General features: G+C 36.1%; 1 protein-coding gene across 5 annotated transcripts in view; it reads right to left on the bottom strand.

The window, feature by feature from the left end:
- Positions 1 to 13,530, bottom strand: part of ZNF385B (zinc finger protein 385B) — a 393,057-nt gene that overhangs the window by 167,881 nt on the left and 211,646 nt on the right. The gene's annotated exons all lie outside the window — the stretch shown is intronic.

Below are 13,530 nucleotides of genomic sequence, written 5' to 3'. Positions count from 1 at the left end.
CAGGGACCTCAATTTGAGAACTACTCTTTAAAAAAAAATTAGATCCAGAGGGTACATATGCTTGTTTGTTACATGAGTATTACCTGCATAATGGTGGGGGTTGGGCTTCTAGCGTATCCATTATCCAAATATTGGATATTATACCCCAAGGAGGTAATTTTCAACCCTTCTAGAGATAATTACTCTTTTAAAGAATGTACCCATAAGAATCTTGAGAACTTGATCCCCCTAAATAGGGAAGAAAGTTAGCATTAGCTATGCTAGGAGCCTTCTAATAACACATTTCTCTTGTGCTCTCTGTCTCTTCTTCTTCCTGCTTATTATTATTCAGGTCTGACAATTGTAGCCTGAGAAAGAGGGAGCAAAAGAAACATATGATTAACAGGATCCTAGTCTAGCTATTTATAATACTAATTTTTCCTCCCTGTTTCAGAGACCAAGAAAGTGATCACTCCTATGCTCATTAAATTCCCAAACCTTATCAAAGAAGATTAAAAAAACTTTTATCCCTTATCTTAGAAAGATTATCAGTTTACTAAAGATTATAATTTTAGTAGCAAAGTGTAAAATTTCGGTCTACTGATGCCAGCCTCTGTATTCTGGCCTGCTTATTCCTCAGCCCTACATACCTTTCCATGGTCAGTATCTATGGTTCATTCCCACTATAAGCCTTTGCACCTGCAGTCCCCTGCCTTAAATGTCACTCTTTCCTGTTTATCCATGTTTTTAACTCCTTTCAAAACAGTGTTCTAAGATTCAGTTTCTCCAAAATGTCTAGACACTCAGACCACCACAAGTAATTCACTTGTTCTGCCTTCCAGTTCATAGTCCCTTATCTCATTTTCTTCTATTTTCTGGTATCTTTTGGCTGATGTCTTCTTATTTTTCATTTTGCCATCTTCCTCTAACCATAGCACTCCTATTTAAAATCAAGAGGTTACAGAGAGAATAAAAGCTAACAATAGCATCTCCTGTCACTGCCTGAACTTCTTGGTATATGACGCATGGAGGAGGGGCAGCCAGGTTATCCCTGCGCAGGAGAACAAGAAGAATCAGGAAGGCACTAAACTGTACTCTGCTTGCCTCTAAGTTAAAAATCCCATGTTCCTGCTGCCAGTAGTGACAAGGTACTTCAAGAGTTCCTGGCTTCAGCAACCCCACATCCTAAGCTTAAACTGCTCATTCTTCTCTTCTACTTGGAATAGACAGTTACTATGGTTAGGAAGGTGGCACAGCCAGAAGTGTAGTGGCTTTTGTTTTGCTTCAATTTCTGATTCAGTGTTCAGAGAATATAATGCAGTTACTATGAAACAACACCTGGTCTGTTTACTAACATAAAATTTTAAAACATGATTTTACAAAAAGAATTAAATGACTGGACCAGAGGACAAAACTCACCCACAAATTACCACTTCACACTCATAATTACCAGAAAACTTTGAGGAAGGAATAGATGCCAAACGATTCAGGCCAGACAGGTTAGATTCCCCTGCTGTGTCGATGAACGTTTTGGGGGCGTCACAACATTGCATGGCTGTGAATATCAAAAACACAGCAAGGGTTTCCATGAAGCTGGTAATAGCCAATACACTCATGGACTTAAGGCTTCCAAAAGAAATATACATATACAGCATTTGTTTTATTAAAATAACTGATTCTGTCAGATTAATAGCTTTCATGTTTTTATTACCTTCTTTAGTGAGCCTTTTTAAACTTTCATATTCAGCATGTATATGCAATAGCTTAGGCAGAAGCTGGGTAACCAAGCCCTGCCTGAATCCTGTCCTGTTCCCCCATCCAGCCAAAAACTTCTGTGAGGATCTCAAAGTACCTCCTGTAAAACCTCTAGTGTTCCACAGAGCAGAGCTGAAAAAGAAGCATTGATACTTCCTATCAGAATACAGCTTATTGATTAATAGGAAAAGTAATCACTCTAAATATTAAGATACTATAATCCCATATTCCTCCCTATGCAGTCACTCAAAAGGTAGATTTTCTTATAAGGAAGGAGGGACACTCTTATTATAAACCTACTTGTGAACAGATACCTGTCATTTCTAAATATTAAGACCTGGTTCCCTGAAGACCATTATTTCCAAACTAGGTAATATGTGTATAAATACACAGAAAATAAATAAAACTCACATTAACCATAAAATTACTATTTAAGCATCCATTAAACACAATGTGAGTAATGTGACATCATAAAAAAAGAAAACTAGAAAGATACAGGATGACATATTGTCATTCACTAGCTTTGTGATCTTAGCAAGTCTCTCAGCTTCTCTGAATGTCAATTTCTGACTTTTGGTGATAATATATTTCAGAGTAACTAAGTGGGTTAAATATCGACAGAATCACAGGCCTTTCTCCTTTTGCCTAAACCTGATAACAAGGCGAGACACAGACCCTTCTCATTTTGCCCCTAGTCAACTTCCTGTTGTTTGTCTCTTGAGTGATTAGCTAAGATTATGATTTCTTTTCCCCAGAAACTAGCTAGACACAGAGATGAACCTTTCCTGTTCATCGAGCTGAGTGAGACTTCCCCTGATTGCAAAATTCCTACTGTGGATCCTCTCACTTGTAACTTCTTGACTCCTACCTATAAAAGTCTAACACAGCACCACTCTGCAGAGACACCCTGGTCTTCGGCTCTAGGACACCCTCCTTATTGTAATATCCTGAAAAAGATGAACTTTTCTGGTTTTAGTCTTTGACAATATAATATATGTAAAAGTGCCTGACATAATTAGTCATAGGTAATTATAAACTTTTATTACAGACCTTCTATAAACAGTGTTCTCAGAATAACCTATGGAAGGCACAAAAGATGAGAAAAATGCATTCTCTACATTGGCATCTTCTGAATCTAGTATCAGTTCCATATATTTAGGACTTTAAAATGTTATTGTTGCTGTTTTCCTAACTCCGATGACAATAAGCTAATTTTGGCAGATCAGTAAACAATATGAATTGATTTACAAACTACTTTTATTTGAGTCTTATATATTTATATAAAACTAAAAACTTTGTCTTCAATAAGCATACCAATTATTTAAGACTTCGTTGAGATGGCTCTGTATTCATGAGGCCTTCTCTAATTTCGGCAGTCAAAAATAATCTCTATTCTCTGTGCTTCAGTCTGCATTTTCTTGGTACTTTTTAAGAAATCATCTTTCACACTATGCTCTGCATTAGTCTTAATCATACACGTCTTATGTTTTCCCCAGATTTCAAGTTGTTTGAGGACTAGATACTGTCCTTTATTTTCTCTGGTACAGCATCTTAGGCAAAGGAGATACTGAGTTAGTGTTTGCTGAAATGAAGAATCTATAATACTACTTGATGTCTTGTATCATACTAACTAGGCAGTATGAATATTAATACTTCATAATATATCAGGGTCTGCACTGAAGACCAAGGAATTATGAGAGGATAACTAAGAATGGGGCAGAAAAAAAGGGAGGGGGCAAAAAGATAACTATGCGATTGAAGAAATCTAGCAAGTTAAAATAGCACAGGAAACAAACGCATACTGGATAATTTTTAAATAGAGAATGAAATCTTCCAACCTTGAATATCTTTAGTACACAAAGGTATAAGAAGGAAAGACTATAGTCTAGGTCTTTTGAAATTTTACATACCTTGAAAAATCAGAATCAGGTAGTGGTAATAATGTCAAGGTTGTGATACACAATGTTTCTTTCAATAGCAGGTCACCAGCAGAATGCTAATAAATGTTAACAACAAAGTCTTTGGGAAGAGGGAGCTCTGATTTGTAGTACTGCCAATCATTACAGTGTAAATCATTCCCACCATGGCTGATTTTAAACTATCAACATGTCACTTAAGTAAGTTTGCAAAGAAATGCATGCCGTTGGTTCCCCCAAGCCAGTGAGAGAGCTGCTTCCATCACTGCAAATTCCATCCTGCAAATTCCTTCTTCTTCTTCTTTTTTTTTTTTTTTGAGATGGAATTTCGCTCTTGTGACCCAGGCTGGAGTGCAATGGCATGGTCTCGGCTCACCGCAACCTCTGCCTCCTGGGTTCAGGCAATTCTCCTGCCTCAGCCTCCTGAGTAGCTGGGATTACAGGCGTGTGCCACCATGCTCAGCTAATTTTTTGTATTTTTAATAGAGACAGAGTTTCACCATGTTGACCAGGATGGTCTCGATCTCTTGACATCGTGATCCACCCGCCTCGGCCTCCCAAAGTGCTGGGACTACAGGCTTGAGCCACCGCGCCCGGCCTGTTTCTTTCTTTCTTTACTTCCTTCCTGTTATATCAGGTTTAGGTGAGAGGGCACATAAGAAACAAGGTTTCGGCTGGGCATGGTGGCTCACACCTGTAATCCCAGAACTTTGGGAGGCCGAGACAGGCAGATCACAAAGTCAGGAGATCAATACCATCCTGGCTAACACAATGAAACCCCATCTCTATTAAACATACAAAAAATTAGCTGGGTGTGGTGGCATGGGCCTGTAGTCCCAGCTACCTGTAAGGGACTTGAACCTGGTAGGCAGAGGTTGTGGTGAGCAGAGATTGTACCACTGCACCCCAGCCTGGGCGACAAGAATGAGTCTCAGTCTCAAAAAAAAAAAAAAAAAAAAAAAAAAGAAGAAAGAAAGAAACAACATTTCACATGTAATTCTGTGCCTCAGTAGCTCCTTTGGGATTGTGTTTTGGGGACAGTGAGTCACCTCCATTTCACACCTTTGATCTTATTTTTCAGTGCAAACTGAAAGTCCGAAAATGACTTCGGAAAGAAAATGAAAACCTACTATCTTCTTTTAGGCCACTGATGAAAATGGTAGAAAGATTTGCTTCATATTAAATGTTACCTTCAATTTGACAACATGATGAGAGTTTAGCATCTCTGAATCTTGCAAAAGCTATAAAATATACATGGGAAACACAGAAGTCACCAATTTACCAAGATTTTTATCTCTTCCGCTATATACTAAGCTGTAACATTTTAGCTACAAGTTACAGCTCCTCAGCCTGGCCACCATTTTCTTACCAAAAATCTATTTGCTTGTTTTCCCTTAACACAAAATATACCAAAATAAAAAGAAAAAATTAGCATGGCTCTGAGCCCTTATGCAAATTAGTAAGGCTCAAAGGCCTGTGGCTAGAAATGAATCAGATCGCAAGACGTGCAACTATTAATAAAAATGTAGTGTAACAACCCAGCCCTGAAACTCATTCAGAGCCATCACTCTCAGTGGTATCATCACCCTGACATCTTTTAGCCTAGTTTGGGCTGGTATAAACAGTAAGCTCATGGAGTTTCCTGGATTTATCTTCAAGGATAATGAAGACAAAATCTGGCTTTGTGCAACATATACTCTGTCTGTGGCATTTAATGACACTGGAAAATCCCTAAGAAAAACCTTCCGGGAATAACTCAGGGAGGTACCAAAGTTAAAAAATAAACCTTATTTTCTAAGTTTAAGCTAGAATGACTCGGGAGGAAAGCCTCCCAGGAAGGGTTATAGAAGTTACTTAGGTTCCGACTATGAATTTTAGAATGTTATAGGAGTTATTTAGGTTCCTACACTGCATTTTCAGAATCTTGTGTTATATCAAGCCACACATATAGGAATAAAAATTTTTAATCACAACCACTTTGATAATCCTTCCATGTCCCCACCTGTACAACTACCACATTGGAGTGTGGTCTGGCATGAATCTCTGCAATGGGTCGAGGCATGTTTGAATTGCATTATTTAAACTAGACCAGAAAATCAATTCACTGGATTCCCTTTTCTAGAATATCCTGAGAATTTAGCTCCAAAAAGCAACCAAGAACTCTTGAGCGGAATAATGAAATAAATGAAAGCTTGAGCGGAAATTCTAGTGGACATTTGTCTTTTTTTTTCCTGGATTCCCAGAATCTAAACCTATGTCTCTCTGAGGAATTCTGCACCTTAATGACTTTTGAGATAAGACAAAGTCCACTTCCCATTATAGGAGCACAAATGGCTAAACTCTCACTTTCTCAGTGATTCTTGAGGCTAAGATGTGAGTACATGACTTATACTCAGCCAATCAGACATATTTTATCTCCCTTTCCTAGTCCTCCACCCAATAAATCCTGAACTAGTGATATCAAGAGGCAGGAACAGGGGAGATGCCATTTTGGAGACTGCACAGTAGCAGCAGATGTATCCAATCTCCAGAAGAGGGTGGTGGGCAGGAGTGTGGTCCGGTGGAGGGTGCAACTGTGGTAGACAGCGCTTAGTGGCAGAAGCAGCCCTACTCTTACCAGATGGGTTTCATGGCATGAATCCAAGCTCTGGTTCTACTTCCCTTCTTCCCTTTGCTTTCTCCAATGTCCTGAACCTGGTTCTGCAGACTTCAGCTGTTGCCGTGAGCTCCCCGATGACTTTTCAACAAATTTCTTTTCTGCTGCAAACAACCAGTTTCTTGGCTAACAACTAAACCTTCTGATTATATAAATAAATTATAGCCAAACATTTTCTTTCTCAAAAGAGTTGTTTGACTCTAAAAAGTAAGACAAATATCTTATGTTTCCTTCTAAGGAGGTTTTCCTCTGCAATCATATTTTTTAAATAAAGTGGCTGCCTGGTAGTTGTTTCTATGCTTTTCTGAAGATCACTTCTTAGGTTCACAAGAACCAGCCCAAGGACAACTCATCATCTCTTCCTTACTTTCCCAACTCTCATTTTTAAGGGTCTGCTTGCATTTCAATTAGCAGTAACATTTACCAGGTCTTTCCTACATACCTTTATTTATTTTCTCTAGGTATGTGCTATCTTTTCAAGGCCCCAGAATGCCTTGTACCCTATCACTTGTGCTTAATCCATAGTTTCTTATACTGATTCCTCCCAGAAGGATCTGGAACTCCCCACCATCACCTGGATTTTGTGGCTTATCTTTACTAGCATGTTCTTTACCATAAACTTTCAAGTTGTGGAAGTGATTCTTCCACCTCTGCACAAAGTTGACATTTCATGAACACCTGATTATTCTAATATTTCTGTTTGGTGCTCCAAATACTAGGTCTTCTGTCTTTCTAGTTTACTCCCAACTCAATTGTGGACTGTTGTAGGAAAAGTAATAGGACCTCCTGACACACATGAAGCCAGAGAAAACAAGAATAGTACTACTAGAGTGAGCAAAAGCTGGTGATTAGCAGTAATCTAGAGAAGAGGCAAAGAAAAGTATATGCAAAAATTATTCCCATGTGCTTTGAAACTGCTCTGAAATGATACGGTAGATTCAAGCCTTCAAAACGTTTGTTGCAGAATGGCTCATCTTTGTATGGAGGTAGAATTGCTCATCCCATCACTCTGATGGGGATGTTGGTAAAGTTGCTAATTTCCTCCAAAGGATATTGATCTAAACCCCTAGTCATGATTTTTTTCTGCAGCACATGAATTTGTTATCAACCAACAATTATAAATGCCTATCATCAAGGCCCTTGCTAGAGAATGTAATCTTATACTCTCTACCATCCAGTTCAGTTAAATTCTGGTTGAGATAGGTGGTATCTGGGGAGAACTGTTTGAACAATTTCTTCTAAATGTTCTAAGCGATATTGTTAGGGCAAAAGATTCTATACTGGACTATAATTTCCTTTCTTCTTAGAGATTGCTGGATTTTGTCATAGTCTTCAGCATTTAGGGAGGAGCAGAAGAAACAGAGAAATAAAATCTATTACCTGGAGGGGTGATGTAGATATTTTCCAGTCCAGACTCACTGTCTCCTCCATGAAACTTCATGTGAGAAATGATTTTTGGCCATAAATACAAGAAAAATCTTTGTTTTTCCTGAGAGTGTCATTTTCTTTAAAAAGAATTCATGTAACTGATACATATTTCTTTTCACATTGCCTACTGGGAAGTTCAGATGCAAGAATAAGACTGAGAGAAAGAGAACTATGAAAGAACTTAGAGCCTAACTATTTATATTTTTTCCTCTGACCTTACTTACTTATTTATTTTATGACATATTAATACATATATATTTACATATGTATATATGTTGAGATGTGGTTCTTTTTTATTGACAATTCAGTCATTATTTTCTTATTCATGCCTTAATAAACTGCTGCAATCCTTATATATGCATAAATATATAAACAGATGAATAAAGGTGACTAAATAATGTTGCAAGGACTTTAGCCATTTTCATTATTAACAATAATTTCTTAGTAAGTATATACTACTGTGTATGTGTGAGGTGCTCGATGAGTGAAAAGATGCCAGATCCCCAAGACAAAGTCCCTGACCTTAAAAGTCTTGAAATCTAATTGCAATAATAGGGCTGGTACAAGGAATACAATATCAAAACTATATTACACTAAATTATGTATATGTGTGCATATATATATAACATATATATCTATATAAATATAAAATAGATGCACAAGTCATGTAATAAGATCCTTCCTGCCTAAAAGGATAAAACTAAAACAGATACAAGATGCATCTTCACAACCATGTGTCTCCCAAAGAGTGCAACTCCCCTCTCATTCTCTGCTGTCTCTTAATGCCTAGGCAGTACCCTACCCACTTCTAAATCTAGGATGATTTTATTGAAAAAATTTCAAGAATGTATGGATTATAAAAGGAATAACTGTTATTTTGTTTCAGTATCTTTTCTTATTGTACATTTTAAAGCATCAATGCTCTAACATGCCTTAGAAATAAATTTTATTTCACAACTTGTAATGTATATACATAGACATGCATACACATCTGAAACATAGGTTTCACAGAAAACTATCTTTTCTACGTGTGGCACACTAATGGTTTCTATTTCGTTCCATTTTCTTTCTTAAAACATACTTCTTAGGAGCCACTTAATTCAATTTATTATAAATAGCACTGTTTTCGGAAAACAGGAAGTTCAAATTTCCAAGGGCCAAATGTTTTAATTTTTTGAAGGAAAAACTATTCTTTTAAAGATCAAAGGAGATGGGCTAGATGGTACAGCACACTGCCTCAGATGGAGGATACAGCATACTGCTGCTTATCTACTAAGTATTTGCTCAGAAATTCAAAATATGTAGATTTATGATGCATGCGACTCTCCCTCAGAGGGGAAAATACATCCCTAAGTTGTATTCCCAGTAGGAACACATCAACCCAGATAAGTAAATCAAATTTCAAATGCTTTTAGTATTAGTGTCTGCAGATTGTAAAAATGGGCTTAACTTATAATTCAGCTTTTCTCTAGCCTGAATTATAATAAACTGAAAAACATGTATATATGCATATAATTCAGTAATCTTGAAAACTGTATTATTACTGACTAATCAGTGATTACCTTAACCTTAGATTTCTTCAGTGAAGAAATAAATTATTCAGCAAATAAAGCAAAGCAAAGCAAAAAAAAAAAAAAAAAAAAAAAAGACCCAACCCTCTTTCATGAATTGAGACACTGTTAATCACCCAACTTAAAGAATTTGGAAAATAAAATGCTATTATTAATAATTCTGTTGAATTACGATCAAAATTGTGAATAAAAACACTTCCAATGTTCCAATATAACCTCTAGGGTAATTCATGCCAGAAACATCTCATCTGGCCCTCAGCATTCCCCAGGAGAAGATTAAGAAAGTTATAATCTCTTTACCCTGTCAAGTCTAAGATAATACTTAATTGTTACTGTGTACTTGCAATTCCAGATCACATTGGACAGAAACCCCTACCTTTAACAAATAGTTCCATTCTAGCTACAATCATATCACATTCACTTCTCAGCCTACCAATTAATATCCAACCAAATTAGAGCTTGGTGAATTTCTGGCAGGTTTGTGACACTGTTCCTGAAACCTGTAATTTTAACTAATTATAGAAATTCTGGGCAGGAAGCCTTCTGAGAAGATGATCAGCTTCATTCCCCTCTTTTGAAACTTTGAAATTGCCCCAGACCAAGGGTTCTCTCTTCTATTTTAACTTAAAGAGAAGAAACAATATTAGCATGAATGATCACTCACTGTGCAACTGGAACCATACTAGGTCCATTACATGCAAGATCTGATTTAATCCTTATCTTAATGTAGTAGGAATTATACCTATTTTAAGAGGGGGAAAAGCTCAGAAAAACTTAGCTGAACAAAGGGAAACAGAGCATTCACTGTAGAGTTGGGATCTGATCCAAGATCATAATCTAACTCCAGAAACTAATGATTCTCTGTCATTTTTCCAGATGTAGACTGGAGGTAGCTGCTCAGAGCACACATCTCTTCCCAATTCCACAGTTCATGAAGATCCACCAATAGCTTGAAATAAGCCTTAGTAGGAGTATTCACACCTTGAAAACTGGTAAATACTACAAATCAGGGCTTTCTTCTTCAGAGAACTATTTGCTAGCACACTACTGCTTATAATATTTGTATTTAACATTTCACAAATGTCAAAAATTGGGTATTTCTATTGATCAAGTTTTTTTTTTTTCAAAAAGAAATAGTAGCAGGAAAGTTTAGGTAGAGTATATTTCAGCATTTGCTTCCAACATTTACTTTCTATGTACCTTTGACTATCATGAAACAAACTTAGAGTTTTTAGTTATCTAAAAGTAGTTACAATAATATAAGTCCCCATGCCTCCGTTATCCGGATTTAATAATGATCAACATATGGCCAACCTTATTTCATTGTACACATCAAACATGGTTTTTTTCTCTCCAACTGGATTATTTTCAAGCAAATCTCAGACATTTTATCATTTTATTTGTCAATATATTAGTTTGTATTTTTAAGAGATAAGCTCATTTTAAACATTATCACAATACTATTATAGCATGTTAAAATTATCAGTAATTCTTTAATGTTATCTAATAATTGGTCCATATTTAACCTTCCCTGATTCCGTCAAAGCTCTTTTTTACAGAGTCGCTTTGTTCAAATCAAGATCTGGAGCATCTGGATGAAATGTCTCTTAAGTATTAATTTATTCTAATCTGTTAATTAATTTTTTGATAGTCCTCTCCCTCTTTTTTCTTTTGCCATTTATTTGAGTCATTTGTCCTGTAGAATGTCTTACATTTTGGATTTTGCTGATTGGTTTCCATGGTATCATGTGACATGCTTCTCTTTCTTCTGAGTTTCTTGAAAATTGGTAGTTAGACCCAAAGGTTTGATCAGATACATGTCTTACTTTTTGGCAAGTATATTTCATGAGTGGGGTTCTACTTCTACATCACATCAGAAGGTGAGTAATTTCTGCTGTCTTTCTTATGCTAATTAGTGAGGTTTTGTCTTCTCATCCTAAGTCATCTTACAAAAATTCTCCACCAACCTTTCATCTAATTGTATGGGCAGCAATTGATGATCATTTCCTAGATTCATTATTTCAGTAAAGGTAACAAAAGAGTGATGGTTTAGGTCTTTTATTCCTCCTTCATGTATTGGCTGGAATTCTTCTGTAGAGCAGACATTTTACTTATCAGCTATTTGGTTAACCTGAATTACAGTTTGTACAGGAACAACAGCATAAATGTTTTCTTTCCCTTTACTAACTAGTTTACATAATGAATTTACACTCTTGCATCCTTCAAGGTTAACAGAAAGCTTATTTTCTTCCTTTTTTTAAAAAAAACCTTTTGCTATTATTATGCACTAATGGATGTTAATATATTTGATTTTTTTAATAAATTGCAGTCATTATTTTTTTGATTCTTGGAAATTATTTTCTGTCTTTTTGACATGACTGCAGTATTTTTTGATAGCTTTCTTGCTTTCAGGTATATTTCAGGCTCTTAGGTATTTTCAGACCCAGACATTGTTAGAAGGAAGCTGATTTCTTATAATGGGAAGTGGCTCCACCCACCATTGAAACTGATTGTATCTTAGGAGAGATTCTCAACTAGAACAGGTTGAGCACTCACAGAACACAGATGACATATAGAGTACTGTCAGCCAGCATGTGAAATTTTATTACTTAGAGCAAAGGTTGCCAATTTATTACAGGATCTGTCATGGTAAAGTATACAATATAATCTCTACTCACAACCTAATCATTATTAACCTTAAGCATATGAATAAGTGACTGTCTACAAAACTACACTACATGCATCCTTTACACATGAATAGAGCACTGGGCAAATTCAGATTTGCAGAGACCTGAAATCTAAACAATTTGTGGGGTACACTGTTTTAGAAAATTAACATAAAATCACAAACACAAAATTAGGCAAGAAAGTGAATATTTATGTAGATTAAGGGAAAGAAATCATAGCAAGTTATTTAAATATAAAAAAGCCAGAAAATAGAGAAATTACAAAATATGAAAAATAATATTTTCATCAATGTATTGTCTGTTATACTTCTGTATTACTCCTGCATTTTTTGGTTGCCTACTCTTTGATCACCTTTTCATATAATAATTTTGTGATACTCGAAAGACAATTCAGTCTTTCCTCTGGTGCGATCAGCCAGACTTAAATTTTGACCTATACAAACATATTCTTATTTCTTATTTGTAGGACTCCTATGGTTTGTGCTTTACTCAGAAATTTTATCCTATAATTTTTTAAAAAATCGTATAAATTTCTATAAAATTTATAAATTCTATTTTAAGCAACTCCCCCCAGAGAAAAAATGTATGATGTATTTATAATTGTATATACCAGTATATTATCTACTATATTTTTGATAGGTGAGAACCTACATTTTCACTAGAGATCAATTAGAAGAAAACCACCCAGCTACAAGTTTACATGTTTGGTGACTGAAAATTTTCCGCAGAATAGCTTCTGGTTCTGTGCATTGCAATCATCATTTCTCCTTTACTAACTACTTGTAGGTCTGGGTGCTATAGGGCACATTCATAACACAACATAGGCACTAGCCTTGCTGGGAGAGTGAGCTGAGTGTGTGGTAGAATCTAGAAGCCACCAGACATTCCTTCCCCGGCATGGCTGGCAACAGCTTAATTATACACAGAAGTGACTACAGACCTTATGCACATCCCACTAAACTCTGAGTAAATGTATCTCCAATCCTTAGTCTCCTCTGCCCAAAGCTATCCCCATTACCACTCAACACAAGGAAAGGTGAAATGAAGGAAAAGTTGGAATGGAATAAAACAGTTGTCTTAACCAATTGTGATTAACATGCCTCACTTTAGCAAATATTACAAAATCATATAACCATGTGAACACACTTCTCAGGCCCTCTTAGGGCCTTGGAAGAACCCATACAAGTGAGGGGACCTGAAGTTTAAGCTTCACTGGCTTCACAGCAATCATCTGTCTTGAGAGAATGATCACCTCACTGTTCCATCTTTTCCAATGGTTAAACAAAGCATTTTGACTTTCCTATCTAGAACTTTTTTACAATTCCTTTAGCATTACCTTTGACTCTTGGACTCCATCCTCAGGGGTCCTCACTACACACACATAGAAGCCAAACATACAATAATTTTACACTGTCTTGTGGAATAGAAGAGTAATCATGTCAATATAATTTTTTCTTATTGCATTGGTGGAATGAATAGCTAATATGAATCTATAGCTTATAAAAAGCTGTCTGTGAATTAAAAATACATCTATAGAA

This window comes from Saimiri boliviensis, chromosome 5 (assembly GCF_048565385.1).
Source record: "Saimiri boliviensis isolate mSaiBol1 chromosome 5, mSaiBol1.pri, whole genome shotgun sequence".
Classification (NCBI taxonomy): domain Eukaryota; kingdom Metazoa; phylum Chordata; class Mammalia; order Primates; family Cebidae; genus Saimiri; species Saimiri boliviensis.
Note: the sequence above shows the minus strand (reverse complement) of the source record. Positions and strands in the feature narration are given on the sequence as shown.